The 5,536-nt window shown below is 37.8% G+C and overlaps 1 long non-coding RNA gene across 1 annotated transcript; it reads right to left on the reverse strand.

The window, feature by feature from the left end:
• LOC110270201 lies at positions 2,453 to 3,525 on the reverse strand. Its single transcript, XR_002359449.1, has 3 exons — positions 3,480 to 3,525; positions 3,326 to 3,407; positions 2,453 to 2,463 (listed from the first exon to the last, which is right to left on the reverse strand). It is a non-coding gene; the product is annotated as an uncharacterized LOC110270201 (long non-coding RNA).

The raw sequence follows: 5,536 nt of genomic DNA on the forward strand, positions 1-5,536 counted from the left end.
AATTTAGCTTAAACCTCATGATTTAGCATCAATTAAATGGTGGTTGTTTGATTCAAAGAAACCATGCATTTTCATTCCAAATTACTTACTTAGAATGCAAGAAAGTGCATAAAACCAAATAAAAACAAAGAAAAAGACTAGTAAAACTAGGTTAAGATGACTTGTCATCAGATGTCCTAGTGACAGTTATGAGTTTATAAAATTAAATATGAACCTTAGCGTTACATGGCTGATTCAAAGTTGAAATTTATTTGATTCTAAATTGATGTGATGCTGGAAAGGTTGAAAAGAGTTTGGTAAATTGTTTGGTTTGGACCCGTAAGGGTGGTTAAGTCCTATTTTCAAAAGAGATCATGTTCAAATTTTTATAAAAGTATAAGGACTTAATCAAAATGAATACTTAAGGCTCGTTTAAAGATGATAACTTTACTGATTCTTTTGAGAAAAGATGACTTGGTCTATGAGATTGTTGGCAAGGGCGTGGGTCTTGTCTCGCTTGTGTATTTGTAATTATGAAAGAAAAAGGAAAGAGTAAAGTACTTATTGTATGATTATCTGTTGCTTGAGGCAACCCAAGAGATATTTGTTTATTTACTTGTTGCTTGAAGCAACCCAAGAGATGTTTGTTTATTTGATTGTTGCCCCGAGGAAAACTTTTAAGATTTTTATAATGGAAAATATGGGTTTAGGATTCTGGATAATTAACTGATGCTTTAATAAGATTTTGGATTTTTGAATGTTAAGCCGTTGGTTTTCAAACTAAAAGGTTTATAAGGCGAGTAAAGATCACTGTGAATGAAAATAGTTTTCTCTTAACTATCTCTGAATGAAATTAACTATTTACGCTTTATTCTTTACTTTCACGGCATTTTCGACCTCTACTGAGAACATGTGGTTTGGTTCTCACCCCCAAATTTTTCACCCTTTCAGTAACACAAGTTTGAAAACACAATTTGAAGCTACGAGCGATTAGTAGGTTTTCTTTATGGTTTAAATTGCTCTTATAGAGTCTCCTCGCTATTGTCCCTTGAGATTTTATTTCACAGAGGGGTAGGTTTGGTATATTGTATTTGATTTTCGTTTGGTTTCTTTTGTATAAGAATTATTATTAATAATATTTATGTGATTATTATATTATTACTTGTAAATATTTGAATTATGACTTTAATGAATAAAAATAAAATTTTTCTGGCATTTTCTTAAAACTGAAACGCGAAATCGATACAAAGGCTCAGTAATTAAGTAGTTAATATTAAAAAAAATGTCACGTAACATTCTTTCTAGTAGAAATGCACTAACTTAGCAAGGTATTTTACTGGAAGGGATGTTACAGTGGCAGTCTCCCGCTTGTCTGAGGTAGCGGTGCTGGCGTAGGAGTCGAGACAGTCTTCCGTCTATGTTGAGATGTGAGGACTGTAGCAGTCTCCTGCTCACATAACCTTTCTGCTGTCAGAGTGAACTCGGGCACTATTGTAACACCCTAACTACCAAAGCTCACGCTTCCGGCTGCGCAACTCTGATAGCTCGGACATTACGACGACACTTATACTATTTAATACTAAAATATGAGCCTGTTTAAAACTTTAAATCGCAATACCGCTCCCAAAAATTCTTTCGTTCGATAACGTACATCCATAAATACCATACAACTTACAAAATCTCATAAAGGGTACATACATATATACACTTATATACATAGATAATATTATGAGCATTATCCAATACAATTCCTATCCCTCTTACGGAACATATCAAGATAAAGGCGAGGGTGCAGTAAACCATAACTAAAATAATACAGAGCATCACAACAACAATTAAATAAGCTCTTCGTAACTTCTGCGCCATATCCTGAATGGGGAAAAAATGTAGGGGGGTGAGAACATCATCCTCGAAAGGGTTCTCAGTAGAGGGTTTTTAGGAATTACTGTAATAGGATACGTGAAGATAACCGCACTAGTGATTCATAACCGTCTTATGCCTTTTTTCAAAAACAACGGTTTACAATAAAAGTAAAGTCGAAAATCTTTTCGGAAAGAAGAACCATTCAATTCTCAAAAATTCAAAAGCCTTTCAAAACGGTTTATCTAAGCGAAACCAAAATAACCTTTCATATTTTATTCCAAACCAGAAACACAAGACCGAAATCAACCATCAGTTCATCTCATTCCAACCACGGCCCTAGGCCCAAACAATCCAACCAACAACCAATCCATTTATCAATGATTCAGCATAAACATGCAATCAATCTCATCCATGGATCAACATCCATCTCAGCCATCCGGCTCACGGTTCATTTCAGAACCAGCCAATATTCATATCATACACAGCCATTCCGGCTCACGGTTCAATCCAGAACCAATCAATATTGATAATCACACACAGCCATTCCGGCTCACGGTTCAATCCAAAACCAATCAATATTCATAATCATACATAGCCATTCCGGCTCATAATAAAACAGCACTTCCACCATTCAAAATCATCAGATTTATGAAATCGGCATTTAAGCCATAAATCATTTTCTCAATTCATTTCACTTTGAAATCAAGTTTCAACTCTTTTCAGCCTTGGCTTTAGAAAGCTCGTTTCTCAAATCATCTCAGGCTCATAAGCCAAATTTACTCAAAGTGAGTTCCCTTTTTAAAACAAAGCCGCTCTCGGCATCCTCTTTCCAAGACTTCCAAAACCATGGAAAGTTAAAGATTCAGTTTGGGAACAATCAAAATCGCCCATCCCACAATGGGATTTTATAACAAGGTTCCTCGGCAGAGTCCCAAGTCTTTAGGGAAGGTCAACTTATATAAATTCCTTAAAATTCATTGAAACCTTTAAAATCATAGATTCCCGGTTCAAGTAAATAAAACTGAATTTATTATGAAACTGATCATACAAAATCACAAGTTCCAACCCGGTCCAAAAATCAACTCATTTGAAACGGAACCAGTTCATTTGAATCAAACCACTTTTAGGTTTCTTTTGGAACCCATTTTCCTAACTCTTCCAAAATGCCTCAAACTTGATTACTCAATCAAAAGTCTAAATTCCTTTAAAATCACTAAAAGCTCCTTTTTATATTGAAATCAATATTAGAGCATCATTCTTTCCTTCAATGATTCAAATTGTACAAATAGTTCGTTTCTAAATAAGCCGAACTCAACGCATAAAGTTCATTAAATAAATTAAGCTTGAAAACATAAATATTCTCTTAATAAATCAATTAATACGATTTCTCAAATCCAACCTTTTTTTTTTAAATAACTTTACAAACAAGAGTTAATACACGTACGGGACACTAACGTAAGGCTTTCGAAACATAATTTCTTACCGGAATAATAACACGAAGCAGCTGCGGTTTCGAACCGGCCCCGGCACAGCTCAGGCGGCGGCCAGAAGCTCTGGTGGATCAACTATAAAAACCACGTAGCATCAAAACCTTCTCGAAATTCCAAAAGAACTGAAATCAAACTTAAAACGCTTACCGGCAAAATTTTCCGGTGACAGCAGCAAGGTCTCAAGCGGCGGAAATGGCCAGAAGCTCCGGTGTGGTTTCGGCAGCCACAACCACTTCTCCGGCAACCATTCACGACAGGCGACGACCACTGCAACAGCTGGCTGGACGGCGGCAGCTTCTGACGGCAATGGAAGCTCCGGCGGCGCCAAGACCTCTCGTAGCAGACCGAAGCAGCAGACACGGAGGGGGTTTCACCTCGCTTCTCTTCGTAGCTGGCAAGGACGACTATCCAGCTCCGGCGACAGCGAGCTCGCGGTAGCAGCGGCGGTATGCAGGTGTGACGGTGGCGCACAAGGTAGCGCCCCTCTCTCTTCACCGCGAGCTCCCTCTTTGCACGACGCCTCCCTCTTGGTCTCTCACTCCCCTCTGGTCACGACATGAACGGCGGTAGCAGGGAGGGTTCGACGGACCCGAACAGCGTGGCGGCAACGAGCTAGGCGGCTCCTTCCTCCCTTGCACGCGCGCGTCCTCTCTTCTCCCCTGAACGGCACCGACGAGCAGAGGTGACGGATCCACGAACCAAGTGCCACTGGCGGCGCGGCCCTCTCTCTCACTGGTCTGTTTCTTTCTTCTTCGTGGGTGTTGGGGAAGGCAATGTGTGCCATGTGATGAGAGGTGCGGCTGGGGGTGCATGAGGGGGAGGAACGGCGATGAGCTAGAAAATGAGGAGCGTGGCGGTGATTCGATTTGAGAAAGGGGAGAAGGGTGTTATTGTTGGATTCAAGAGAAGCCGTGCATTGATTTGGTGAAAGGGAAGAGGAACCCAGCGGCTGATGGAGTTAGGTTAGGGAAGGGTTTCATTTTTCAAAAATTAGGGTTAAGGGCATTTTAGTAATTTCACTTAAAATAGGGATATATAGTAATTGAAATCCAATTTAAATCCAACACTATTTGTATATAGAAAAATACTATTTACTCATCGCTTTTACAAATTATTTTCAACAAAATGCCCAAATCAAATAATTAGAAATAATATACTTAATTTCTTCATTTTTCCAAAATAGCAATATCAATATATTAAAATATTGATTATTTAGTCCATATCATATAAAATCCTTATTATTTCATAACTATCAACTTTATAATTTAAATATAGAAAATAACCCAATAATTATAAAATTGGATAATAATCATAACTCGTCTCAAATCCAATAAATTAAAAATTGCCTTAATTATCTCTAATAAAATAATTTCTGAAATTAAGGCTATAAACAACTATATGATTTGAGACTTACTCATAAAAAGACTTTTCAAAGGTTCTGGGTCTTACATTCTACCCACCTTATAAAAATTTTCGCCATCGAAAATTGATACAAAATGAAAGAAATTTCATAACAGTTCACCCTTGAATATATTTAAGGAAGAAGGAAAAATATCTCAAAATATAAACATATATACGGTTTCCAAATACTTTGATTGTCATATGCATAAGGATGCCAAGGTAGAAGTGTGAGTGCAAAGCAAATGCTACAAGGTAGGCTCAATGCAAAAGGTGACATGGGTCAAACATGTGATAGTAAGGCAAGACATTGAAGGTTATAAAACATGATGAGGTTACAACGACGTGCTCAACATCCGTACACTAATCTCATCTCAACCTCATAGCTTCAACCTTCCAACTCCATCAAGCACTTTACAATTCCCATATCCGATCATAAGCCTAACGATCGCAAGCTCATTTGCAAGGGACAAAACACCCACAACTCATCATAACATCACACACCTACCACTTCACCTTCCATATACACATATCACGTCTTAAAGAACTAACGCATCGCGTTACTACGTCTACAAGTCGCGCGTGATATCAAAACAATTCTCGAGTCTACTCAGAAGGATACCAGATTCAAAAAGGAAAGACATATGTCAAGAATAATACTCATAGATTTGGGAGAATGTATCCAATCCAGGTAAACAAAGACACTCAACCAATAAAGTTTGCTAGAAATAAATCAATTGACAACTTCAAAGATAACCCTTGTATCAAAGAAATCCAACAGGACCAATAAGAAGAAAATTCAGCGT

Source organism: Arachis ipaensis, chromosome B03 (genome assembly GCF_000816755.2).
Source record: "Arachis ipaensis cultivar K30076 chromosome B03, Araip1.1, whole genome shotgun sequence".
Lineage (NCBI taxonomy): Eukaryota > Viridiplantae > Streptophyta > Magnoliopsida > Fabales > Fabaceae > Arachis > Arachis ipaensis.